The sequence below is a fragment of the Carassius carassius genome, chromosome 1 (assembly GCF_963082965.1).
Source record: "Carassius carassius chromosome 1, fCarCar2.1, whole genome shotgun sequence".
NCBI classification, from domain to species: Eukaryota; Metazoa; Chordata; class Actinopteri; order Cypriniformes; family Cyprinidae; genus Carassius; species Carassius carassius.
The window spans coordinates 10,503,868-10,530,446 of NC_081755.1; the positions used below are offsets into that span (position 1 = coordinate 10,503,868).

The 26,579-nt window shown below is 43.3% G+C and overlaps 1 protein-coding gene and 26 non-coding genes across 28 annotated transcripts in view; 1 reads left to right on the forward strand and 26 right to left on the reverse strand.

Annotated features, from left to right (window-relative positions):
* The window catches only part of LOC132151859 (uncharacterized), a 387,012-nt gene that overhangs the window by 2,459 nt on the left and 357,974 nt on the right, over nucleotides 1-26,579 (forward strand). The gene's annotated exons all lie outside the window — the stretch shown is intronic.
* trnat-cgu (transfer RNA threonine (anticodon CGU)) lies at nucleotides 6,556-6,629 on the reverse strand. Its single transcript has one exon. It is a non-coding gene; the product is annotated as a tRNA-Thr (tRNA).
* trnat-agu (transfer RNA threonine (anticodon AGU)) lies at nucleotides 7,091-7,164 on the reverse strand. Its single transcript has one exon. It is a non-coding gene; the product is annotated as a tRNA-Thr (tRNA).
* trnat-ugu (transfer RNA threonine (anticodon UGU)) lies at nucleotides 8,271-8,344 on the reverse strand. The gene has a single exon. It is a non-coding gene; the product is annotated as a tRNA-Thr (tRNA).
* On the reverse strand, nucleotides 8,808-8,881 carry trnat-agu (transfer RNA threonine (anticodon AGU)). Its single transcript has one exon. It is a non-coding gene; the product is annotated as a tRNA-Thr (tRNA).
* On the reverse strand, nucleotides 8,992-9,086 carry trnar-ucu (transfer RNA arginine (anticodon UCU)). Its single transcript is given in 2 exon segments — nucleotides 8,992-9,032; nucleotides 9,050-9,086. It is a non-coding gene; the product is annotated as a tRNA-Arg (tRNA).
* trnat-ugu (transfer RNA threonine (anticodon UGU)) lies at nucleotides 9,989-10,062 on the reverse strand. The gene has a single exon. It is a non-coding gene; the product is annotated as a tRNA-Thr (tRNA).
* On the reverse strand, nucleotides 10,526-10,599 carry trnat-agu (transfer RNA threonine (anticodon AGU)). The gene has a single exon. It is a non-coding gene; the product is annotated as a tRNA-Thr (tRNA).
* Nucleotides 11,704-11,777, reverse strand: trnat-cgu (transfer RNA threonine (anticodon CGU)). Its single transcript has one exon. It is a non-coding gene; the product is annotated as a tRNA-Thr (tRNA).
* On the reverse strand, nucleotides 12,241-12,314 carry trnat-agu (transfer RNA threonine (anticodon AGU)). The gene has a single exon. It is a non-coding gene; the product is annotated as a tRNA-Thr (tRNA).
* On the reverse strand, nucleotides 12,698-12,771 carry trnat-ugu (transfer RNA threonine (anticodon UGU)). The gene has a single exon. It is a non-coding gene; the product is annotated as a tRNA-Thr (tRNA).
* On the reverse strand, nucleotides 13,735-13,808 carry trnat-cgu (transfer RNA threonine (anticodon CGU)). The gene has a single exon. It is a non-coding gene; the product is annotated as a tRNA-Thr (tRNA).
* Nucleotides 14,272-14,345, reverse strand: trnat-agu (transfer RNA threonine (anticodon AGU)). Its single transcript has one exon. It is a non-coding gene; the product is annotated as a tRNA-Thr (tRNA).
* trnat-ugu (transfer RNA threonine (anticodon UGU)) lies at nucleotides 14,730-14,803 on the reverse strand. The gene has a single exon. It is a non-coding gene; the product is annotated as a tRNA-Thr (tRNA).
* On the reverse strand, nucleotides 15,768-15,839 carry trnat-ugu (transfer RNA threonine (anticodon UGU)). The gene has a single exon. It is a non-coding gene; the product is annotated as a tRNA-Thr (tRNA).
* trnat-agu (transfer RNA threonine (anticodon AGU)) lies at nucleotides 16,284-16,357 on the reverse strand. Its single transcript has one exon. It is a non-coding gene; the product is annotated as a tRNA-Thr (tRNA).
* Nucleotides 16,472-16,561, reverse strand: trnar-ucu (transfer RNA arginine (anticodon UCU)). The gene is given in 2 exon segments: nucleotides 16,472-16,507; nucleotides 16,525-16,561. It is a non-coding gene; the product is annotated as a tRNA-Arg (tRNA).
* On the reverse strand, nucleotides 17,464-17,537 carry trnat-cgu (transfer RNA threonine (anticodon CGU)). The gene has a single exon. It is a non-coding gene; the product is annotated as a tRNA-Thr (tRNA).
* Nucleotides 18,003-18,076, reverse strand: trnat-agu (transfer RNA threonine (anticodon AGU)). The gene has a single exon. It is a non-coding gene; the product is annotated as a tRNA-Thr (tRNA).
* Nucleotides 19,184-19,257, reverse strand: trnat-cgu (transfer RNA threonine (anticodon CGU)). The gene has a single exon. It is a non-coding gene; the product is annotated as a tRNA-Thr (tRNA).
* trnat-cgu (transfer RNA threonine (anticodon CGU)) lies at nucleotides 20,025-20,098 on the reverse strand. Its single transcript has one exon. It is a non-coding gene; the product is annotated as a tRNA-Thr (tRNA).
* On the reverse strand, nucleotides 20,555-20,628 carry trnat-agu (transfer RNA threonine (anticodon AGU)). Its single transcript has one exon. It is a non-coding gene; the product is annotated as a tRNA-Thr (tRNA).
* On the reverse strand, nucleotides 21,736-21,809 carry trnat-cgu (transfer RNA threonine (anticodon CGU)). The gene has a single exon. It is a non-coding gene; the product is annotated as a tRNA-Thr (tRNA).
* trnat-cgu (transfer RNA threonine (anticodon CGU)) lies at nucleotides 22,577-22,650 on the reverse strand. Its single transcript has one exon. It is a non-coding gene; the product is annotated as a tRNA-Thr (tRNA).
* On the reverse strand, nucleotides 23,107-23,180 carry trnat-agu (transfer RNA threonine (anticodon AGU)). The gene has a single exon. It is a non-coding gene; the product is annotated as a tRNA-Thr (tRNA).
* On the reverse strand, nucleotides 23,290-23,384 carry trnar-ucu (transfer RNA arginine (anticodon UCU)). The gene is given in 2 exon segments: nucleotides 23,290-23,330; nucleotides 23,348-23,384. It is a non-coding gene; the product is annotated as a tRNA-Arg (tRNA).
* On the reverse strand, nucleotides 25,633-25,706 carry trnat-cgu (transfer RNA threonine (anticodon CGU)). Its single transcript has one exon. It is a non-coding gene; the product is annotated as a tRNA-Thr (tRNA).

A 26,579-nucleotide genomic window follows, 5' to 3' on the forward strand; every position in this document is an offset into this window, starting at 1 on the left:
GCGGTTATCAAGCCTCTTATTAAGAAACCAAAACTAGATCCTAGTGTACTGGCAAATTATAGGCCAATTTCAAATCTTCCATTTATGTCTAAAATTTTTGAAAAAGTTGTGTCTGCTCAATTGAGCACCTTCCTGCATAAAAATGATCTGTATGAAGAATTTCAGTCAGGTTTTAGGCCCCACCATAGCACAGAAACTGCACTTGTTAAAATTACAAATGACCTGCTTCTTGCGTCAGATCAAGGCTGCATCTCATTTCTAGTCTTACTTGATCTTAGTGCTGCGTTCGACACCATAGATCATGACATACTCATAGATCGATTACAAAACTATACAGGTATTCAAGGGCAGGCTCTAAGATGGTTTAGATCCTACCTGTCCGATCGCTACCATTTTGTTTACTTAAATGGGGTGTCATCTCATTTATCATCAGTAAAATATGGAGTGCCACAAGGATCCGTCCTAGGTCCCCTTCTATTTTCAATATACATGTTGCCCCTTGGTAATATTATTAGAAAATACGGAATAAGCTTCCACTGTTATGCTGATGATACTCAGCTATATATTTCAACGAGACCAGATGAAACTTCCCAATTATCTAAGCTAACAGAGTGTGTTAAAAATGTAAAAGATTGGATGACAAATAATTTTCTCCAATTAAATTCGGATAAGACAGAGATATTAATTATTGGACCAAAAAACACCACACAGAATCTTGTAGATTACAATCTGCAACTAGACGGATGTACTGTTACTTCCTCTACAGTCAGAAATCTGGGTGTTATATTAGACAGCAATTTGTCTTTTGAAAATCATATTTCCAATGTTACAAAAACTGCATTCTTCCATCTTAGAAACATTGCCAAGCTACGAAACATGTTATCTGTTTCTGATGCAGAAAAGCTAGTTCATGCTTTCATGACCTCTAGACTGGACTATTGTAATGCACTTCTAGGTGGTTGTCCTGCTTCGTCAATAAACAAGCTACAGGTAGTCCAAAATGCAGCAGCTAGAGTCCTTACCAGGTCAAGAAAATATGATCATATTACCCCAATTTTACAGTCTCTGCACTGGCTACCTATTAAGTTCCGTATCTGTTACAAATTATCATTACTTACCTATAAGGCCCTAAATGGTTTAGCTCCTGCGTACCTACCTAGCCTTCTACCACGCTACAACCCATCACGCACCCTAAGGTCACAAAACGCTGGACTTTTGGTAGTTCCTAGGATAGCAAAGTCCACTAAAGGAGGTAGAGCTTTTTCACATTTGGCTCCCAAACTCTGGAATAGCCTTCCTGATAATGTTCGGGGTTCAGACACACTCTCTCTGTTTAAATCTAGATTAAAAAAACGCATCTCTTTCGCCAAGCATTCGAATAATGTATCTCTTAAATTGTGAGTGTAGTTGCATCTGCATTTTTATTCTTTAGCTTGGGTTAAACTAATTTTACTTTGTTGGATCAGCAGCTATGCTAATGATGTCTCTATTTTGTTTCTATGTTTTGCCACGGGATTTACATCCCGTGGTAACTAGGATTTACACAAGCTCCAGTCTTGATCCAGAACACCTGAGAAGAGATGATGCTGACCCTCAGAGGACCCCAGATGATCCTAACCTTGAATCAACAAACAGAACTAACAATTATTGCTACATGTGTGACTGCATCATATAATTACTATTAATTAATAATATTGATAGTTCATCATCTAGCTGACTACGTCTTGTATTATTATTATTATTTTTATTTTTCTAAAATCCTGTCAAACGTGCACAAACTACTAGCTACTACTAAATATTGTAGAAACATAATTTTCTGTAAAGTTGCTTTGTAACGATTTGTATTGTAAAAAGCGCTATACAAATAAACTTGAATTGAATTGAATTGAATTGAACTGAAAATTATTATGAAATATCAGAGCAAGGTGAAAATGTCCACATTCAATAGGCTTAAACAGTACAGTAATGTTGTGGGGTAAAAAGTACAATATTATGCTTTGGAATGTAGTGCAATAAAAGTTACTCTTATAAAATTATAGATACTTGAAAAAAAAATACTTATGTACATTATACAAAGTAAAAATGCTTTGTTTGGCTACCCACTCAGTCCTACTACGTTGTGTGTTCTGTATTTATCTCAACCGCATTGTTGCCGTTTGTGTTATTAACGTGACTTTTGTAAATTTTCAGTTGAGCATCCTAGCTGTCAGGAGGAAATGGAGGCACTTGATGAGATTTCCACCCTTGAAAGCTCAAGTTCGCCTGCCAGGACATCAACCCCGACACCACCACCAGAATCTGCTCCATCAACTTCGAGTGAACCTCGGCGTATTACAATCGGTAAGACATGAACACCAGAGTGAAAAGAAATGTATAATACTGTAATAATATATACTAGAGGTGTAACAATATATCGTGCCATAATATATTTCGCAATACAAAAGCGCAACAATACGTATTGTGGATGTTGACAATATGTATCATGGATAGTTCTCCCAAAATAAAAATTACTGTGTGAGAAAAAATTCATGTTTTCAGAGTGTCAGTACTACATTAAATTACTATATAATGTTGCTTATGATGTATACTAATGCAATGGGGGAATATTTGTGGGTCCTCATAATGGCAAATGTCTTATTACCAGAACGTTAAGAATATTCGTCTAAAATAATTCAGTATTTTCAGCTTCAGAATCATGAATATTTTTATTCTGGTGTCACCATTGTCCTTGGGTTACAAGCACCAAGTCCAAGCCTATCCATTTAAACCCACAATGTAATATCCAAGTTTTCATTTTTAATCGACAATAATTTTTTTTTTTTACCTTTTATCATATGTCGTGGAGTAGCGCAATATTGTATCATGAGTTCATTATCGTCATATGTTAATATATACATGTCCAATTTAGACATTGTATTGTAGTACTGTAGATATCTCCCCATAATATTGGTTGGCTCAAATCACAAGGATCAGAATGCTTTGCTAAACAAACCAACATTCCTGTCTCTTTTGCATTCCAGGCAAGAGGAAAAGGGGGCAACCGGATGTTCATGCGGCCCTGGTTGAGATGCAGGCAGCTGATGAGAAGCAGCAGGAGTGGTTGGAGAGGATGGAGGAACGCCGTGACCGGCACTTCGAACTTATGCTGGAGGATGCACGTGAGGCAAGGCGGCATGAGGCTGAACTAACTCGCCAACACATGGAGCAGTCTGCAAGCTTCAATCAGGCCTTCCTCGGCACGCTCAGTCAGCTGGTGCAGGCGTTGAGTAGTCGCCCCAACCCTGTGCCATGATCCAGCCACTTGTGCTCTTTTGCACACAGCACTTTAGACTTGTTTACTTTTTTGGACTTGTTTAATTTTTTTGGACTTATTTAGTTTTTTGTTTGCACTCGTTTACTTTGTTTGCACTTTTAATTTTTGTTTGCACTTGTTTACAAAACCGTTTTTCTGTCGCACAGCTCATTTTTTTGTCAATAGCATTTGTTTGACTTTTTAAATTAAAGTACTTTTTTATTACCTCATGTGTCCTGTGTTCAATGGCCATCTCACACAATTCCTCCCTTACCCATTCTATAAATTGAGGTCGATTTATTAATGTTCCTGTCATCTGGTGTCAATGACATCTATTGTTTGCTACCTTGGCCATAATGGCCATTTGGGAGATTATGCTTGCCTTAAATACAAATTAGTTAGCAATGTGTTACTTTACATTTATTGCAAACAAAATCTGAATTTATTTATTTTTACAGTCATATGTATTGCAGAGTAATAAGTCCTTTACCCCAAATATTATAAATTAATATTATAAATATTATAAATTGTTCCCTTATAATTACACGTGTACTTATAAAGTATGTACAATAGTTACAGAAAGGTACGCTGTAAATTCGGTGTACTTACGCAGTACTTTCCGGGCTGTAATCATGAATTACTGCATAAATTATTTGTAATTTTCCATGTTTTTTAGCATAATAGGTCATAAGCTACATACCATGTAATATTAAAATAATTAGCCCTTAGTTGGGTAGCTTGGTTATGAAATACTGCATTTTATTTGTATTTTTCATGGTTGTTACTCCTTTATTCACCAAATATTATAAATTGTTCCCCTATAATTACATGTACACACTCTATAATTACCAAAAGGTATGCTGTAAATTATGTGTACTTGCGCAGTATTATCTTAAGCGTTACCAGATTGGCCATTTGATATAGTTACCCAAAATGAATTATACCTCATGTTTAAACACCATCTACATAAGAGGCAGTGGCAAAAATATTTCACAAAATATGAAGAGGCAGGGTAAAAGTAAAAAGGATTTATTCATGTCCATAAAATCAAAACTTAGCGTTTACACAGGTGTGCCTTTGCTATCTGTACAACAGATTTAACTGTTCAAATAACGCATCAGACCCTCGCGTACATCCCTGCCCTCCTCCTCTGCACCCTGTGCCAGTGGCACCACAGGCTCTGCAGCAACAGGTGTATCCCATTCGTGCTGGTAATCCTCTCCATGCCTTTCACAAAGATTGTGCAGAGCACAACAAGTCAACACCATGGACTTCACCAGTTCGATGTCGCTGTCATTCCTCTTCATAAGGCACCGCCACCTTCCTTTGAGTCTCCCAAAAGCATTTTCTACCACCACCCGAGCCCTGCACACTTTTTTGTTGTAGGTCAGTTGTTCTGCTGTCAGCCGGCCATTGTCAGGGATTGGTTTTAGGAGCCAATTCTGCAAAGGGTAGGCAGAGTCTCCTAGCACATAAAAGCCAGCATTCACCCTACTGATGTTCCTGGTGCAAGCTGGGTAGCTCGACCAACTCCCACAATGTAGATAGTCTCAGAACCCGAGCATCATGCAAACTTCCAGCCATTCCTGCATATGCACTCCAAAATAGTCCTTTTCCGTCAACTACTCCTTGCAGGATGATGGAATGCCAGCCTTTTCTATTAAAGTAATCGCAGTGGTACTCCTTTGGGGCTATTATGGGTATGTGTGACCCATCAATGGCACCAACACACTGTGGAAGCCCCCACCGGTTCTCAAAGTAGGCTGCCATCTCTTTGAACTTCTGCTGGTCAGGGAAACATATCTGTTCTGGAACTAACAACATGCTAGCGGCCTTGCAGAATTCCTGGACGCACCGACACACTGTTGTTCTGCTGACACCAAAAAGATGGCCAATACTTCTGTAGTCGCTGTTGGTTGCAAGCTTCCATAGTGCCGTGGCAACTCTTTTCTTAAGGGGAACACACTCTCTGTAGTTTGTGTCCTGCTTTTCCATTGCTGGATGCACCATGGCACAAAGGAATATAAATGTTTCTTCAGACATCCTGAAGTTGTTCAACCACTGTGTGTGTGTGAATCCTGGAACGATCACATCCCACCAGTCATTTGAGCGGCTGAAAGTCCAAACGGTTGGTCTGCGGCGCTGATTTTGCACCAGATTGAGTATCTAGAAAACAAACAAACAAAAAAGTTAAGATTAATACAATGTCGCAGTGATGGTGGGTCATTTAATTAAAAGTGCAACTATCATACGCCGAATGAAAAAATACATAAAGTATTATATAAAGTATTATAAACATTGTAAGAGTTACCCTTGGACACGATAGAATATATAAATTTGTTAAAATATCTAATATACTGCACCAGAGAGGGAACTTTGGTGTCATTAAAGCACAAAGAAAAAATAGCTTACAGATATAACTATTTTCTCAAAATTATACTTCTAATCTATCATTAACCACAACTAGTATTGCACTTGTAATAATATAGGCATCAACAGATTCATGTAAAAGTTTAATGATCTTAAAAAGTAACCTTCATAGTGCTTAATGAATAGACTGTAGTTTACAGTTGGCACAGTTAAAATCTGGTTTCACAGGCAGGGCTTATTGTACTTATTTATTCAGTGTAGGGTTATTTAATCTAAAACAATATTGCTTAGTTAGCACATAAGACGAAATACATTAATACATGACATAAAAAAGTTAGCTTAGCTCAAGCTTACCCGCCTGCGCCGTCGTGTTTGTCTTGCCTTGTCTTTACTCGCGCGGTTGTCTGTCTCGTCCCAGCTCCTTAAAATTTCCCAAATTCCCCTGTATTTTTCCGCTGTGTTTTTCCTTGCAGCATGTAGCCTTTGCTCAAACAAATATTGTCTCTTCCTTGAGATAAACAGCCACACACCGAGAAGCAAGAATAGGATCTGCTGTATGTCCTCCATTGTTGTTTGCGATGAACTTTCCTCTTCCCGCGCGATCGAATGACGTCAAGCTACTTTCCGTCATACACCACGCCTATCAAGTGACGTTATCACTACTTTCTGGAATACACCACGCCTATCAAGTAAGGGTACTGTTGGCAGTGGAAACGCTATCCAGTTTGCTATCTATTGTGCCACAGAGCCTATCAGCAACTGTTGACCTGTTCAAAAGAGCGTTAGCATTATCAGGATGTGCTTTGGAAATGGAATCGCCTGCTGCCTTTGCTATCCCTGTTTGCAGTCCGATTTCAGAAAAGCACATGATTGAGGCACACAAGGGATGCTAAAGGCACCGCTGGGATTTGAACCCAGGATCGCCTGTTTACGAGACAGACGCTTTAACCAACTAAGCCACAGAGCCAAGAAGAGCACTAGGAGGGTGAGTAAGTTGATCAAAACATCCAGCTGTGAGGACAAAGGTCCATGGGCTGGTCAGCTTATTAGATTTTTCACAACTTTCTGTTGCCCGAGGCAACAGCTTGCAATTTAATGATAAACAAAAGGCCCAAAGTCACCAATCTGTTTTGACTCAAACCCACAAACTTCAAATGGCCTCAAATCGCAGTCTAATAGTCCAATGCGCTACACTCTGCGCCACATGCAGTAGCTCCTTCCAGGCTTGCAGCAGTCCTAAACCAAGGATCACGTGTTTGCAAGGCAAGCTCTTTGACCAGCTGAGCCATGCTGCATTGCTGAGATGACTCTGGGCAGCATCTGAGGGGTGGTTCGCAAATTAAATTGCATGCTGCTCTAGCACTCCTCTGCACCCCCTTTTACAGAGACCAAAGCTCTCAGCCCAAGGCGCTACTTCATCACCAGCAAAGGCACCGCTGGGATTCGAACCCAGGATCTCCTGTTTACTAGACAGGCGCTTTAACCAACTAAGCCACGGCACCAACTTGCATGTATCTAGTAAGAAATTGAGATTTAGAGTTTTATAACTCTGGAGGGGTGGACAGAGAGCATGTGTGTTTGTTGGCCAAGCGCCATTAACAGAATGCCAAAAGTAATGACTCTGGCGGGACTCGAACCCACAACCTTTGAATGGCCTCATTTGGCAGTCTAGAAGTCCAATACGCTATCCATTGCACCACAGAGACATGTGTGGAGCTTTTTTTTCCTGGCTCTGTACCGCCTGATTGCGCAAAGCAAAAAAACACAACCCAAGGTGGTGTTTGATTACCAGCAAAGACAGTGCTGGGATTTGAATTCAGGGACCCAATTTATATTAAGTGGCCTTAACTACTATGTACTTAAATTTTAATTATTAATTTGGTACAAATCCCTTATTGTGTACATGCATGTTTTTACATTGTACTTATATTTGAAAAATATCTGCACGTAATTACATCTGTAATTAATTTCTAGAATTACATGTATAATTACATGGTTGACCCATCCCTCAGACCTTAACACACCCTTATACTTACCCATACCACCAAATCTGTCCCTAACCTTACCTGTTTTCCACCTCAATAGCAGCAAAACCTATTAACAATACAATATGAACACAATAAGTACATGTATTCATTTTTTGATGTAAGTACATAGTAGTTAAGGCCACTTAATATAAAGTGGGACCGAATTCAGTATGTCCTATTTACGGCACAAGCTTAAACCAACTAAGCCACGGCGCCAACCTGCACACACTCTCCCAGGGAGCGGCACTTAGAGGATAAAAGCATCCAGATAAGAGGCTAACGGCCAGGCTCTGCACAGCCTAAAATGTTTTTTTTGACAACTGATTCGGGAGGCCAGCTAGCCTCTGGGTTTGTTGGCCAAGTGCCATTAGTTAACTTTTGAATGGCCTAATCTGGCAGTCTAGAAGTCCAGTTTGCTATCTATTGTGCCACAGAGCCTATCAGCAACTGTTGACCTGTTCAAAAGAGCGTTAGCATTATCAGGATGTGGTTTGGAAATGGAATCGCCTGCTGCCTTTCCTATCCCTGTTTGCAGTCCGATCTCAGAAAAGCACATGCTTGAGGCACACAAGGGATGCTAAAGGCACCGCTGGGATTTGAACCCAGGATCTCCTGTTTACAAGACAGACGCTTTGACCAACTAAGCCACAGCGCCAAGCAGAGCACTAGGAGGGTGAGTAGGTTGATCAAAACATCCAGCGGTGAGGACAAAGGTCCACGGGCTGGTCAGCTTATGAGATTTTTCACAACTTTCTGTTGCCCAAGGGCATAAGCTTGCAATTTAATGATAAACAAAAGGCCAGAAGTCACCAATCTGTTTTGACTCAAACCCACGAACTTCAAATGGCCTCAAATCGCAGACTAATAGTCCAATGCGCTACACTCTGCGCCACATGCAGTAGCTCCTTCCAGGCTTGCAGCAGTCCTAAACCAAGGATCACGTGTTTGCAAGGCAAACTCTTTGACCAGGTGAGCCATGCTGCATTGCTGAGATGACTCTGGGCAGCATCTGAGGGGTGGTTCGCAAATTAAATTGCATGCTGCTCTAGCACTCCTCTGCACCCCCTTTTACGGAGACCAAAACTTCTCAGCCCAAGGCGCTACTTCATCACCAGCAAAGGCACCGCTGGGATTTGAACCCAGGATCTCCTGTTTACTAGACAGGCGCTTTAAGCAACTAAGCCACGGCACCAACTTGCATGTATCTAGTAAGAAATTGAGATTTAGAGTTTTATAACTCTGGAGGTGGTGGACAGAGAGCATGTGTGTTTGTTGGCCAAGCGCCATTAACAGAATGCCAAAAGTAACAACTCTGGTGGGACTCGAACCCACAACCTTTGAATGGCCTCATTTGGCAGTCTAGAAGTCCAATGCGCTATCCATTGCGCCACAGAGACATGTGTGGAGCTTTTTTTTCCTGGCTCTGTACCACCTGATTGCACAAAGCAAAAAAACACAACCCAAGGTGGTGTTTGATTACCAGCAAAAACAGTGCTGGGATTTGAATTCAGGGACCCACTTTATATTAAGTGGCCTTAACTACTATGTACTTAAATTTTAATTATTAATTTGGTACAAATCCCTTATTGTGTACATGCATGTTTTTACATTGTACTTATATTTGAAAAATATCTGCACGTAATTACATCTGTAATTAATTTCTGTTATTAAATGTATAATTACATGGTTGACCCATCCCCCACACCTTAACACACCCTTATACTTACCCATACCACCAAATCTGTCCCTAACCTTACCTGTTTCCCACCTCAATAGCAGCAAAACCTATTAACAATACAATATGAACACAATAAGTACATGTATTCATTTTTTGATGTAAGTGCATAGTAGTTAAGGCCACTTAATATAAAGTGGGACCGAATTCAGTATGTCCTATTTACGACACAAGCTTAAACCAACTAAGCCACGGCGCCAACCTGCACACACTCTCCCAGGGAGCGGCACTTAGAGGATAAAAGCATCCAGATAAGAGGCTAACGGCCAGGCTCTGCACAGCCTAAAATGGTTTTTTTGACAACTGATTCGGGAGGCCAGCTAGCCTCTGGGTTTGTTGGCCAAGTGCCATTAGTTAACCTTTGAATGGCCTCATCTGGCAGTCTAGAAGTCCAGTTTGCTATCTATTGTGCCACAGAGCCTATCAGCAACTGTTGACCTGTTCAAAAGAGCATTAGCATTATCAGGATGTGGTTTGGAAATGGAATCGCCTGCTGCCTTTGCTATCCCTTTTTGCAGTCCGATTTCAGAAAAGCACATGCTTGAGGCAGACAAGGGATGCTAAAGGCACCGCTGGGATTTGAACCCAGGATCGCCTGTTTACAAGACAGACGCTTTAACCAACTAAGCCACAGCGCCAAGCAGAGCACTAGGAGGGTGAGTAGGTTGATCAAAACATCCAGCGGTGAGGACAAAGGTCCACGGGCTGGTCAGCTTATTAGATTTTTCACAACTTTCTGTTGCCCGAGGGCATAAGCTTGCAATTTAATGATAAACAAAAGGCCAGAAGTCACCAATCTGTTTTGACTCAAACCCACAAACTTCAAATGGCCTCAAATCGCAGACTAATAGTCCAATGCGCTACACTCTGCGCCACATGCAGTAGCTCCTTCCAGGCTTGCAGCAGTCCTAAACCAAGGATCACGTGTTTGCAAGGCAAACTCTTTGACCAGGTGAGCCATGCTGCATTGCTGAGATGACTCTGGGCAGCATCTGAGGGGTGGTTCGCAAATTAAATTGCATGCTGCTCTAGCACTCCTCTGCACCCCCTTTTACGGAGACCAAAACTTCTCAGCCCAAGGCACTACTTCATCACCAGCAAAGGCACCGCTGGGATTTGAACCCAGGATCTCCTGTTTACTAGACAGGCGCTTTAACCAACTAAGCCACGGCACCAACTTGCATGTATCTAGTAAGAAATTGAGATTTAGAGTTTTATAACTCTGGAGGGGTGGAGAGAGAGCATGTGTGTTTGTTGGCCAAGCGCCATTAACAGAATGCCAAAAGTAATGACTCCGGTGGGACTCGAACCCACAACCTTTGAATGGCCTCATTTGGCAGTCTAGAAGTCCAATACGCTATCCATCGCGCCACAGAGACATGTGTGGAGCTTTTTTTTCCTGGCTCTGTACCGCCTGATTGCGCAAAGCAAAAAACACAACCCAAGGTGGTGTTTGATTACCAGCAAAAACAGTGCTGGGATTTGAATTCAGGGACCCACTTTATATTAAGTGGCCTTAACTACTATGTACTTAAATTTTAATTATTAATTTGGTACAAATCCCTTATTGTGTACATGCATGTTTTTACATTGTACTTATATTTGAAAAATATCTGCACATAATTACATCTGTAATTAAACTCTGTAATTACATGTATAATTACATGGTTGACCCATCCCTCACACCTTAACACACCCTTATACTTACCCATACCACCAAATCTGTCCCTAACCTTACCTGTTTCCCACCTCAATAGCAGCAAAACCAATTAACAATACAATATGAACACAATAAGTACATGTATTCATTTTTGATGTAAGTACATAGTAGTTAAGGCCACTTAATATAAAGTGGGACCGAATTCAGTATGTCCTATTTACGACACAAGCTTAAACCAACTGAGCCACGGCGCCAACCTGCACACACTCTCCCAGGGAGCGGCACTTAGAGGATAAAAGCATCCAGATAAGACGCTAACGGCCAGGCTCTGCACAGCCTAAAATGGTTTTTTTGACAACTGATTCAGGAGGCCAGCTAGCCTCTGGGTTTGTTGGCCAAGTGCCATTAGTTAACTTTTGAATGGCCTAATCTGGCAGTCTAGAAGTCCAGTTTGCTATCTATTGTGCCACAGAGCCTTTCAGCAACTGTTGACCTGTTCAAAAGAGCGTTAGCATTATCAGGATGTGGTTTGGAAATGGAATCGCCTGCTGCCTTTGCTATCCCTGTTTGCAGTCCGTTCTCAGAAAAGCACATGCTTGAGGCACACAAGGGATGCTAAAGGCACCGCTGGGATTTGAACCCAGGATCTCCTGTTTACGAGACAGACGCTTTAACCAACTAAGCCACAGCGCCAAGAAGAGCACTAGGAGGGTGAGTTAGTTGATCAAAACATCCAGCGGTGAGGACAAAGGTCCACGGGCTGGTCAGCTTATGAGATTTTTCACAACTTTCTGTTGCCCGAGGGCATAAGCGTGCAATTTAATGATAAACAAAAGGCCAGAAGTCACCAATCTGTTTTGACTCAAACCCACAAACTTCAAATGGCCTCAAATCGCAGACTAATAGTCCAATGCGCTACACTCTGCGCCACATGCAGTAGCTCCTTACAGGCTTGCAGCAGTCCTAAACCAAGGATCACGTGTTTGCAAGGCAAGCTCTTTGACCAGCTGAGCCATGCTGCATTGCTGAGATGACTCTGGGCAGCATCTGAGGGGTGGTTCGCAAATTAAATTGCATGCTGCTCTAGCACTCCTCTGCACCCCCTTTTACGGAGACCAAAACCTCTAAGCCCAAGGCACCACTTCATCACCAGCAAAGGCACCGCTGGGATTCGAACCCAGGATCTCCTGTTTACTAGACAGGCGCTTTAACCAACTAAGCCACGGCACCAACTTGCATGTACCTACTAAGAAAGTGAGACTTAGAGTTTTCTAACTCTGGAGGGGTGGCCAGAGAGCATATGTGTTTGTTGGCCAAGCGCCATTAACAGAATGACAAAAGTAACGACTCTGGTGGGACTCGAACACACAACCTTTGAATGGCCTCATCTGGCAGTCTAGAAGTCCAATGCCCTATCCATTGCGCCACAGAGACATGTGTGAATCTTTTTTTCCGGGCTTGTGCCAGTCCGTTGAATTGAGTTCAGGCATTTGGGGAGCGGGAAGGACAAGATATGTGGGTCTCTCTGCAATTGGTATGTGGTTGGAAAAGTGGATGATCTGTAAGGGCTTCCTTTCCAAGAAAGAGCCCAATGAGCAGAGCCACCTGTTAAAAGGCACCGCTGGGAATCGAACCCAGGATCTCCTGTTTACAAGACAAGCGCGTTGACCAGCTAAGCCACGGCGCCCTCCTGCTTTGTTGACTTGGGTCAGAATTCTTCGTCAGCAGCTGAGGGGTGGTTGGCAAATGAAATCGCATGCTGCTCTGACGCTCCTCTGTATCGCCTGATTGCGCAAAGCAAAAACACACAACCCAAGGTGGTGTTTGATTACCAGCAAAGACAGTGCTGGGATTTGAATTCAGGGACCCACTTTATATTAAGTGGCCTTAACAACTATGTACTTAAATTTTAATTATTAATTTGGTACAAATCCCTTATTGTGTACATGCATGTTTTTACATTGTACTTATATTTGAAAAATATCTGCACGTAATTACATCTGGAATTAATTTCTGTAATTACATGTATAATTACATGGTTGACCCATCCCTCACACCTTAACACACGCTTATACTTACCCATACCACCAAATCTGTCCCTAACCTTACCTGTTTCCCACCTCAATAGCAGCAAATCCAATTAACAATACAATATGAACACAATAAGTACATGTATTCATTTTTGATGTAAGTACATAGTAGTTAAGGCCACTTAATATAAAGTGGGACCGAATTCAGTATGTCCTATTTACAACACATGCTTAAACCAACTGAGCCACGGCGCCAACCTGCACACACTCTCCCAGGGAGCGGCACTTAGAGGATAAAAGCATCCAGATAAGAGGCTAACGGCCAGGCTCTGCACAGCCTAAAATGGTTTTTTTGACAACTGATTCGGGAGGCCAGCTAGCCTCTGGGTTTGTTGGCCAAATGCCATTAGTTAACTTTTGAATGGCCTAATCTGGCAGTCTAGAAGTCCAGTTTGCTATCTATTGTGCCACAGAGCCTATCAGCAACTGTTGACCTGTTCAAAAGAGCGTTAGCATTATCAGGATGTGGTTTGGAAATGGAATCGCCTGCTGCCTTTCCTATCCCTGTTTGCAGTCCGATCTCAGAAAAGCACATGCTTGAGGCACACAAGGGATGCTAAAGGCACCGCTGGGATTTGAACCCAGGATCTCCTGTTTACGAGACAGACGCTTTGACCAACTAAGCCACAGCGCCAAGCAGAGCACTAGGAGGGTGAGTAAGTTGATCAAAACATCCAGCGGTGAGGACAAAGGTCCACGGGCTGGTCAGCTTATGAGATTTTTCACAACTTTCTGTTGCCCTAGGGCATAAGCTTGCAATTTAATGATAAACAAAAGGCCAGAAGTCACCAATCTGTTTTGACTCAAACCCACAACCTTCAAATGGCCTCAAATCGCAGACTAATAGTCCAATGCGCTACACTCTGCGCCACATGCAGTAGCTCCTTCCAGGCTTCCAGCAGTCCTAAACCAAGGATCACGTGTTTGCAAGGCAAGCTCTTTGACCAGGTGAGCCATGCTGCATTGCTGAGATGACTCTGGGCAGCATCTGAGGGGTGGTTCGCAAATTAAATTGCATGCTGCTCTAGCACTCCTCTGCACCCCCTTTTACAGAGACCAAAACCTCTCAGCCCAAGGCGCTACTTCATCACCAGCAAAGGCACCACTGGGATTCGAACCCAGGATCTCCTGTTTACTAGACAGGCGCTTTAACCAACTAAGCCACGGCACCAACTTGCATGTACCTACTAAGAAAGTGAGACTTAGAGTTTTCTAACTCTGAAGGGGTGGCCAGAGAGCATATGTGTTTGTTGGCCAAGCGCCATTAACAGAATGCCAAAAGTAACGACTCTGGTGGGACTCGAACCCACAACCTTTGAATGGCCTCATCTGGCAGTCTAGAAGTCCAATGCCCTATCCATTGCGCCACAGAGACATGCGTGAAGGTTTTTTTTCCTGGCTTGTGCCAGTCCGTTGAATTGAGTTCAGGCATTTGGGGAGCGGGAAGGACAAGATATGTGGGTCTCTCTGCAATTGGTATGTGGTTGGAAAAGTGGATGATCTGTAAGGGCTTCCTTTCCAAAAAAGAGCCCAATGAGCAGAGTCACCTGTTAAAAGGCACCGCTGGGAATCGAACCCAGGATCTCCTGTTTACAAGACAAGCGCTTTGACCAGCTAAGCCACGGTGCCCTGCTGCATTGTTGACTTGGGTCAGAATTCTCCGTCAGCAGCTGAGGGGTGGTTGGCAAATGAAATCGCATGCTGCTCTGACGCTCCTCTGTACCGACTGATTGCGCAAAGCAAAAACACACAACCCAAGGTGGTGTTTGATTACCAGCAAAGACAGTGCTGGGATTTGAATTCAGGGACCCACTTTATATTAAGTGGCCTTAACTACTATGTACTTAAATTTTAATTATTAATTTGGTACAAATCCCTTATTGTGTACATGCATGTTTTTACATTGTACTTATATTTGAAAAATATCTGCACGTAATTACATCTGTAATTAATTTCTGTAATTACATGTATAATTACATGGTTGACCCATCCCTCACACCTTAACACACCCTTATACTTACCCGTACCACCAAATCTGTCCCTAACCTTACCTGTTTCCCACCTCAATAGCAGCAAAACCTATTAACAATACAATATGAACACAATAAGTACATGTATTCATTTTTTGATGTAAGTACATAGTAGTTAAGGCCACTTAATATAAAGTGGGACCGAATTCAGTATGTCCTATTTACGACACAAGCTTAAACCAACTAAGCCACGGCGCCAACCTGCACACACTCTCCCAGGGAGCGGCACTTAGAGGATAAAAGCATCCAGATAAGAGGCTAACGGCCAGGCTCTGCACAGCCTAAAATGGTTTTTTTGACAACTGATTCGGGAGGCCAGCTAGCCTCTGGGTTTGTTGGCCAAGTGCCATTAGTTAACCTTTGAATGGCCTCATCTGGCAGTCTAGAAGTCCAGTTTGCTATCTATTGTGCCACAGAGCCTATCAGCAACTGTTGACCTGTTCAAAAGAGCATTAGCATTATCAGGATGTGGTTTGGAAATGGAATCGCCTGCTGCCTTTGCTATCCCTTTTTGCAGTCCGATTTCAGAAAAGCACATGCTTGAGGCAGACAAGGGATGCTAAAGGCACCGCTGGGATTTGAACCCAGGATCCCGTTTACAAGACAGACGCTTTAACCAACTAAGCCACAGCGCCAAGAAGAGCACTAGGAGGGTGAGTAAGTTGATCAAAACATCCAGCGGTGAGGACAAAGGTCCACGGGCTGGTCAGCTTATTAGATTTTTCACAACTTTCTGTTGCCCGAGGGCATAAGCTTGCAATTTAATGATAAACAAAAGGCCAGAAGTCACCAATCTGTTTTGACTCAAAACCACAAACGGCCTCAAATCGCAGACTAATAGTCCAATGCGCCACATGCAGTAGCTCCTTCCAGGCTTGCAGCAGTCCTAAACCAAGGATCACGTGTTTGCAAGGCAAGCTCTTTGACCAGCTGAGCCATTCTGCATTGCTGAGATGACTCTGGGCAGCATCTGAGGGGTGGTTCGCAAATTAAATTGCATGCTGCTCTAGCACTCCTCTGCACCCCCTTTTACAGAGACCAAAACCTCTCAGCCCAAGGCGCTACTTCATCACCAGCAAAGGCACCGCTGGGATTCGAACCCAGGATCTCCTGTTTACTAGACAGGCGCTTTAACCAACTAAGCCACAGCACCAACTTGATGGTATCTAGTAAGAAATTGAGATTTAGACTTTTATAACTCTGGAGGGGTGGACAGAGAGCATGTGTGTTTGTTGGCCAAGCGCCATTAACAGAATGCCAAAAGTAATGACTCTGGTGGGACTCGAACCCACAACCTTTGAATGGCCTCATTTGGCAGTCTAGAAGTCCAATACGCTATCCATTGCGCCACAGAGACATGTGTGGAGCTTTTTTTTCCTAGCTCTGTACCGCCTGATTGCGCAAAGCAAAAAAACACAACCCAAGGTGGTGTTTGATTACCAGCAAAAACAGTGCTGGGATTTGAATTCAGGGACCCACTTTATATTAAGTGGCCTTAACTACTATGTACTTAAATTTTAATTATTAATTTGGTACAAATCCCTTATTGTGTACATGCATGTTTTTACATTGTACTTATATTTGAAAAATATCTGCACGTAATTACTTCTGTAATTAATTTCTAGAATTACATGTATAATTACATGGTTGACCCATCCCTCAGACCTTAACACACCCTTATACTTACCCATACCACCAAATCTGTCCCTAACCTTACCTGTTTCCCACCTCAATAGCAGCCAAACCTATTAACAATACAATATGAACACAATAAGTACATGTATTCATTTTTTGATGTAAGTACATAGTAGTTAAGGCCACTTAATATAAAGTAGGACCGAATTCAGTATGTCCTATTTACGGCACAAGCTTAAACCAACTAAGCCACGGCGCCAACCTGCACACACTCTCCCAGGGAGCGGCACTTAGAGGATAAAAGCATCCAGATAAGAGGCTAACGGCCAGGCTCTGCACAGCCTAAAATGGTTTTTTTGACAACTGATTCAGGAGGCCAGCTAGCCTCTGGGTTTGTTGGCCAAGTGCCATTAGTTAACTTTTGAATGGCCTAATCTGGCAGTCTAGAAGTCCAGTTTGCTATCTATTGTGCGACAGAGCCTATCAGCAACTGTTGACCTGTTCAAAAGAGCGTTAGCATTATCAGGATGTGGTTTGGAAATGGAATCGCCTGCTGCCTTTCCTATCCCTGTTTGCAGTCCGTTCTCAGAAAAGCACATGCTTGAGGCACACAAGGGATGCTAAAGGCACCGCTGGGATTTGAACCCAGGATCTCCTGTTTACGAGACAGACGCTTTGACCAACTAAGCCACAGCGCCAAGCAGAGCACTAGGAGGGTGAGTAGGTTGATCAAAACATCCAGCGGTGAGGACAAAGGTCCACGGGCTGGTCAGCTTATGAGATTTTTCACAACTTTCTGTTGCCCGAGGGCATAAGCTTGCAATTTAATGATAAACAAAAGGCCAGAAGTCACCAATCTGTTTTGACTCAAACCCACAAACTTCAAATCGCAGACTAGTAGTCCAATGCGCTACACTCTGCGCCACACTCTGCGCCACATGCAGTAGCTCCTTCCAGGCTTGCAGCAGTCCTAAACCAAGGATCACGTGTTTGCAAGGCAAGCTCTTTGACCAGGTGAGCCATGCTGCATTGCTGAGATGACTCTGGGTAGCATCTGAAGGGTGGTTCGCAAATTAAATTGCATGCTGCTCTAGAACTCCTCTGCACCCCCTTTTACGGAGACCAAAACCTCTAAGCCCAAGGCACCACTTCATCACCAGCAAAGGCACCACTGGGATTCGAACCCAGGATCTCCTGTTTACTAGACAGGCGCTTTAACCAACTAAGCTACGGCACCAAGTTGCATATACCTACTAAGAAAGTGAGACTTAGAGTTTTCTAACTCTGGAGGGGTGGCCAGAGAGCATATGTGTTTGTTGGCCAAGCGCCATTAACAGAATGCCAAAAGTAACGACTCTGGTGGGACTCGAACCCACTACCTTTGAATGGCCTCATTTGGCAGTGTAGAGGTCCAATGCTCTATCCATTGCGCCACAGAGACATGTGTGGAGCTTTTTTTCCCTGGCTCTGTACCGCCTGATTGCGCAAAGTAAAAAAAACACAACCCAAGGTGGTGTTTGATTACCAGCAAAGACAGTGCTGGGATTTGAATTCAGGGACCCACTTTATATTAAGTGGCCTTAACTACTATGTACTTAAATTTTAATTATTAATTTGGTACAAATCCCTTATTGTGTACATGCATGTTTTTACATTGTACTTATATTTGAAAAATATCTGCACGTAATTACATCTGTAATTAATTTCTGTAATTACATGTATAATTACATGTTTGACCCATCCCTCACACCTTAACACACCCTTATACTTACCCATACCACCAAATCTGTCCCTAACCTTACCTGTTTCCCACCTCAATAGCAGCAAAACCTATTAACAATACAATATGAACACAATAAGTACATGTATTCATTTTTTGATGTAAGTACATAGTAGTTAAGGCCACTTAATATAAAGTGGGACCGAATTCAGTATGTCCTATTTACGACACAAGCTTAAACCAACTAAGCCACGGCGCCAACCTGCACACACTCTCCCAGGGAGCGGCACTTAGAGGATAAAAGCATCCAGATAAGAGGCTAACAGCCAGGCTCTGCACAGCCTAAAATGTTTTTTTTTGACAACTGATTCGGGAGGCCAGCTAGCCTCTGGGTTTGTTGGCCAAGTGCCATTAGTTAACCTTTGAATGGCCTCATCTGGCAGTCTAGAAGTCCAGTTTGCTATCTATTGTGCCACAGAGCCTATCAGCAACTGTTGACCTGTTCAAAAGAGCGTTAGCATTATCAGGATGTGGTTTGGAAATGGAATCGCCTGCTGCCTTTGCTATCCCTGTTTGCAGTCCGATTTCAGAAAAGCACATGCTTGAGGCACAAAGGGATGCTAAATGCACCGCTGGGATTTGACCCCAGGATCTCCTGTTTACGAGACAGACGCTTTAACCAACTAAGCCACAGCGCCAAGAAGAGCACTAGGAGGGTGAGTTAGTTGATCAAAACATCCAGCGGTGAGGACAAAGGTCCACGGGCTGGTCAGCTTATGAGATTTTTCACAACTTTCTGTTGCCCGAGGGCATAAGCGTGCAATTTAATGATAAACAAAAGGCCAGAAGTCACCAATCTGTTTTGACTCAAACCCACAAACTTCAAATGGCCTCAAATCGCAGACTAATAGTCCAATGCGCTACACTCTGCGCCACATGCAGTAGCTCCTTACAATAACAATACAATATGAACACAATAAGTACATGTATTCATTTTTGATGTAAGTTCATAGTAGTTAAGGCCACTTAATATAAAGTGAGACCGAATTCAGTATGTCCTATTTACGACACAAGCTTAAACCAACTAAGCCACGGCGCCAACCTGCACACACTCTCCCAGGAAGCGGCACTTAGAGGATAAAAGCATCCAGATAAGAGGCTAAAGGCCAGGCTCTGCACAGCCTAAAATGTTTTTTTCTGACAACTGATTCGGGAGGCCAGCTAGCCTCTGGGTTTGTTGGCCAAATACCATTAGTTAACCTTTGAATGGCCTCATCTGGCAGGCTAGAAGTCCAGTTTGCTATCTATTGTGCCACAGAGCCTATCAGCAACTGTTGACCTGTTCAAAAGAGCGTTAGCATTATCAGGATGTGGTTTGGAAATGGAATCGCCTGCTGCCTTTGCTATCCCTGTTTGCAGTCCGATCTCAGAAAAGCACATGCTTGAGGCACACAAGGGATGCTAAAGGCACCGCTGGGATTTGAACCCAGGATCTCCTGTTTACGAGACAGACGCTTTAACCAACTAAGCCACAGCGCCAAGCAGAGCACTAGGAGGGTGAGTAAGTTGATCAAAACATCCAGCGGTGAGGACAAAGGTCCACGGGCTGGTCAGCTTATGAGATTTTTCACAACTTTCTGTTGCCCGAGGGCATAAGCGTGCAATTTAATGATAAACAAAAGGCCAGAAGTCACCAATCTGTTATGACTCAAACCCACAAACGGCCTCAAATCGCAGACTAATAGTCCAATGCGCTACACTCTGCGCCACATGCAGTAGCTCCTTCCAGGCTTGCAGCAGTCCTAAACCAAGGATCACGTGTTTGCAAGGCAAGCTCTTTGACCAGGTGAGCCATGCTGCATTGCTGAGATGACTCTGGGCAGCATCTGAGGGGTGGTTCGCAAATTAAATTGCATGCTGCTCTAGCACTCCTCTGCACCCCCTTTTACAGAGACCAAAACCTCTCAGCCCAAGGCGCTACTTCATCACCAGCAAAGGCACCACTGGGATTCGAACCCAGGATCTCCTGTTTACTAGACATGCGCTTTAACCAACTAAGCTACGGCACCAAGTTGCATATACCTACTAAGAAAGTGAGACTTAGAGTTTTCTAACTCTGGAGGGGTGGCCAGAGAGCATATGTGTTTGTTGGCCAAGCGCCATTAACAGAATGCCAAAAGTAACGACTCTGGTGGGACTCGAACCCACTACCTTTGAATGGCCTCATTTGGCAGTGTAGAGGTCCAATGCTCTATCCATTGCGCCACAGAGACATGTGTGGAGCTTTTTTTCCCTGGCTCTGTACCGCCTGATTGCGCAAAGTAAAAAAAACACAACCCAAGGTGGTGTTTGATTACCAGCAAAGACAGTGCTGGGATTTGAATTCAGGGACCCACTTTATATTAAGTGGCCTTAACTACTATGTACTTAAATTTTAATTATTAATTTGGTACAAATCCCTTATTGTGTACATGCATGTTTTTACATTGTACTTATATTTGAAAAATATCTGCACGTAATTACATCTGTAATTAATTTCTGTAATTACATGTATAATTACATGTTTGACCCATCCCTCACACCTTAACACACCCTTATACTTACCCATACCACCAAATCTGTCCCTAACCTTACCTGTTTCCCACCTCAATAGCAGCAAAACCTATTAACAATACAATATGAACACAATAAGTACATGTATTCATTTTTTGATGTAAGTACATAGTAGTTAAGGCCACTTAATATAAAGTGGGACCGAATTCAGTATGTCCTATTTACGACACAAGCTTAAACCAACTAAGCCACGGCGCCAACCTGCACACACTCTCCCAGGGAGCGGCACTTAGAGGATAAAAGCATCCAGATAAGAGGCTAACAGCCAGGCTCTGCACAGCCTAAAATGTTTTTTTTTGACAACTGATTCGGGAGGCCAGCTAGCCTCTGGGTTTGTTGGCCAAGTGCCATTAGTTAACCTTTGAATGGCCTCATCTGGCAGTCTAGAAGTCCAGTTTGCTATCTATTGTGCCACAGAGCCTATCAGCAACTGTTGACCTGTTCAAAAGAGCGTTAGCATTATCAGGATGTGGTTTGGAAATGGAATCGCCTGCTGCCTTTGCTATCCCTGTTTGCAGTCCGATTTCAGAAAAGCACATGCTTGAGGCACAAAGGGATGCTAAATGCACCGCTGGGATTTGACCCCAGGATCTCCTGTTTACGAGACAGACGCTTTAACCAACTAAGCCACAGCGCCAAGAAGAGCACTAGGAGGGTGAGTTAGTTGATCAAAACATCCAGCGGTGAGGACAAAGGTCCACGGGCTGGTCAGCTTATGAGATTTTTCACAACTTTCTGTTGCCCGAGGGCATAAGCGTGCAATTTAATGATAAACAAAAGGCCAGAAGTCACCAATCTGTTTTGACTCAAACCCACAAACTTCAAATGGCCTCAAATCGCAGACTAATAGTCCAATGCGCTACACTCTGCGCCACATGCAGTAGCTCCTTACAATAACAATACAATATGAACACAATAAGTACATGTATTCATTTTTGATGTAAGTTCATAGTAGTTAAGGCCACTTAATATAAAGTGAGACCGAATTCAGTATGTCCTATTTACGACACAAGCTTAAACCAACTAAGCCACGGCGCCAACCTGCACACACTCTCCCAGGAAGCGGCACTTAGAGGATAAAAGCATCCAGATAAGAGGCTAAAGGCCAGGCTCTGCACAGCCTAAAATGTTTTTTTCTGACAACTGATTCGGGAGGCCAGCTAGCCTCTGGGTTTGTTGGCCAAATACCATTAGTTAACCTTTGAATGGCCTCATCTGGCAGGCTAGAAGTCCAGTTTGCTATCTATTGTGCCACAGAGCCTATCAGCAACTGTTGACCTGTTCAAAAGAGCGTTAGCATTATCAGGATGTGGTTTGGAAATGGAATCGCCTGCTGCCTTTGCTATCCCTGTTTGCAGTCCGATCTCAGAAAAGCACATGCTTGAGGCACACAAGGGATGCTAAAGGCACCGCTGGGATTTGAACCCAGGATCTCCTGTTTACGAGACAGACGCTTTAACCAACTAAGCCACAGCGCCAAGCAGAGCACTAGGAGGGTGAGTAAGTTGATCAAAACATCCAGCGGTGAGGACAAAGGTCCACGGGCTGGTCAGCTTATGAGATTTTTCACAACTTTCTGTTGCCCGAGGGCATAAGCGTGCAATTTAATGATAAACAAAAGGCCAGAAGTCACCAATCTGTTATGACTCAAACCCACAAACGGCCTCAAATCGCAGACTAATAGTCCAATGCGCTACACTCTGCGCCACATGCAGTAGCTCCTTCCAGGCTTGCAGCAGTCCTAAACCAAGGATCACGTGTTTGCAAGGCAAGCTCTTTGACCAGGTGAGCCATGCTGCATTGCTGAGATGACTCTGGGCAGCATCTGAGGGGTGGTTCGCAAATTAAATTGCATGCTGCTCTAGCACTCCTCTGCACCCCCTTTTACAGAGACCAAAACCTCTCAGCCCAAGGGGCTACTTCATCACCAGCAAAGGCACCACCGGGATTCGAACCCAGGATCTCCTGTTTACTAGACATGCGCTTTAACCAACTAAGCCACGGCACCAACTTGCATGTACCTACTAAGAAAGTGAGATTTAGAGTTTTATAACTCTGGAGGGGTGGCCAGAGAGCATGTGTGTTTGTTGGCCAAGCGCCATTAACAGAATGCCAAAAGTAACAACTCTGGTGGGACTCGAACCCACAACCTTTGAATGGCCTCATTTGGCAGTCTAGAAGTCCAATGCGCTATCCATTGCGCCACAGAGACAGGTGTGGAGCTTTTTTTTCCTGGCTGGTGCCAGTCCGTTGAATTGAGTTCAGGCATTTGGCGAGCGAGAAGGACAAGATATGTGGGTCTCTCTGTAATTGGTATGTGGTTGGAAAAGTGGAGGATCTGTAAGGGCTTCTTTTCCCAGAAAGAGCCCAATGAGCAGAGCCACCTGTTAAAAGGCTCCGCTGGAAATCGAACCCAGGATCTCCTGTTTACAAGACAAGCGCTTTGACAAGCTAAGCCACGGCGCCCTGCGGCATTGTTGACTTGGGTCAGAATTCTTCGTCAGCAGCTGAGTGGTGGTTGGCAAATGAAATCGCATGCTGCTCTGACGCTCCCCTGTACCGCCTGATTGCGCAAAGCAAAAACACACAACCCAAGGTGGTGTTTGATTACCAGCAAAGACAGTGCTGGGATTTGAATTCAGGGACCCACTTTATATTAAGTGGCCTTAACTACTATGTACTTAAGTTTTAATTATTAATTTGGTACAAATCCCTTATTGTGTACATGCATGTTTTTACATTGTACTTATATTTGAAAAATATCTGCACGTAATTACATCTGTAATTAATTTCTGTAATTACATGTATAATTACATGGTTGACCCATCCCTCACACCTTAACACACCCTTATACTTACCCATACCACCAAATATGTCCCTAACCTTACCTGTTTCCCACCTCAATAGCAGCAAAACCAATTAACAACACAATATGAACACAATAAGTACATGTATTCATTTTTTGATGTAAGTACATAGTAGTTAAGGCCACTTAATATAAAGTGGGACCGAATTCAGTATGTCCTATTTACGACACAAGCTTAAACCAACTAAGCCATGGCGCCAACCTGCACACACTCTCCCCGGTAGCGGCACTTAGAGGATAAAAGCATCCAGATAAGAGGCTAACGGCCAGGCTCTGCACAGCCTAAAATATTTTTTTTGACAACTGATTCGGGAGGCCAGCTAGCCTCTGGGTTTGTTGGCCAAGTGCCATTAGTTAACCATTGCGCCACAGAGACAGGTGTGGAGCTTTTTTTTCCTGGCTGGTGCCAGTCCGTTGAATTGAGTTCAGGCATTTGGCGAGCGAGAAGGACAAGATATGTGGGTCTCTCTGTAATTGGTATGTGGTTGGAAAAGTGGAGGATCTGTAAGGGCTTCTTTTCCCAGAAAGAGCCCAATGAGCAGAGCCACCTGTTAAAAGGCTCCGCTGGAAATCGAACCCAGGATCTCCTGTTTACAAGACAAGCGCTTTGACAAGCTAAGCCACGGCGCCCTGCGGCATTGTTGACTTGGGTCAGAATTCTTCGTCAGCAGCTGAGTGGTGGTTGGCAAATGAAATCGCATGCTGCTCTGACGCTCCCCTGTACCGCCTGATTGCGCAAAGCAAAAACACACAACCCAAGGTGGTGTTTGATTACCAGCAAAGACAGTGCTGGGATTTGAATTCAGGGACCCACTTTATATTAAGTGGCCTTAACTACTATGTACTTAAGTTTTAATTATTAATTTGGTACAAATCCCTTATTGTGTACATGCATGTTTTTACATTGTACTTATATTTGAAAAATATCTGCACGTAATTACATCTGTAATTAATTTCTGTAATTACATGTATAATTACATGGTTGACCCATCCCTCACACCTTAACACACCCTTATACTTACCCATACCACCAAATATGTCCCTAACCTTACCTGTTTCCCACCTCAATAGCAGCAAAACCAATTAACAACACAATATGAACACAATAAGTACATGTATTCATTTTTTGATGTAAGTACATAGTAGTTAAGGCCACTTAATATAAAGTGGGACCGAATTCAGTATGTCCTATTTACGACACAAGCTTAAACCAACTAAGCCACGGTGCCAACCTGCACACACTCTCCCCGGTAGCGGCACTTAGAGGATAAAAGCATCCAGATAAGAGGCTAACGGCCAGGCTCTGCACAGCCTAAAATATTTTTTTTGACAACTGATTCGGGAGGCCAGCTAGCCTCTGGGTTTGTTGGCCAAGTGCCATTAGTTAACCTTTGAATGGCCTCATCTGGCAGTCTAGAAGTCCAGTTTGCTATCTATTGTGCCACAGAGCCTATCAGCAACTGTTGACCTGTTCAAAAGAGCGTTAGCATTATTAGGATGTGGTTTGGAATTGGAATCGCCTGCTGCCTTTGCTATCCCTGTTTGCAGTCCGATCTCAGAAAAGCACATGCTTGAGGCACACAAGGGATGCTAAAGGCACCACTGGGATTTGAACCCAGGATCTCCTGTTTACGAGACAGATGCTTTCACCAACTAAGCCACAGCGCCAAGCAGAGCACTAGGAGGGTGAGTAAGTTGATCAAAACATCCAGCGGTGAGGACAAAGGTCCACGGGCTGGTCAGCTTATGAGATTTTTCACAACTTTCTGTTGCCCGAGGGCATAAGCTTGCAATTTAATGATAAACAAAAGGCCAGAAGTCACCAATCTGTTTTGACTCAAACCCACAAACTTCAAATGGCCTCAAATCGCAGACTAATAGTCCAATGCGCTACACTCTGCGCCAAGGCCGGCGCCCATTAGTCAAGGTAAAGATCCTAAAAGACGCATAGGGACGCGAGTTCGCGGCCCACTCCGAACAGTGATGGAATTCCTGGAATGTGTCCGCTTTGACGCTGCTGATGCACGTGTACGTAATCATCATTCTCCCCCGTAATTTAATCAAACGTAAATTCGTCCCCCCCACTTTAATTTGGGAACTATCCAAAGTAAACACTCTCACGTTGTGTATGTTTCATTCATACCGGACGCCGGAGGTCGCTCTCTTGCACAAAGTCCAAAACAGACTCGTAAAAGTACCAGCTCGTGACCACTATGTGACGCACGCTACAGGAAATACCTTATATGGACAAAAGCATCAAGCTGTCACTGGATAAAAAAAAGTCGAAATGATTTGGCAGACAAAACGTGAATATTCATTGCAACAAATACATGATTTGTGTTTTTGTGCATTTTCACAACAAAATACATGAATAACGCAGCGCTAACTAACTCATTTTTACAGTATAATATATTATTTTTTACAGTATAACATTATATTATTATATTTTCTGACTTATTCTGAAAGTCCCTGTTTTTGTGTGTGTGTGTTTTATTGTTATGTAATACTGGAATACTTAAAAAAATTTGCAACTTCAAATAC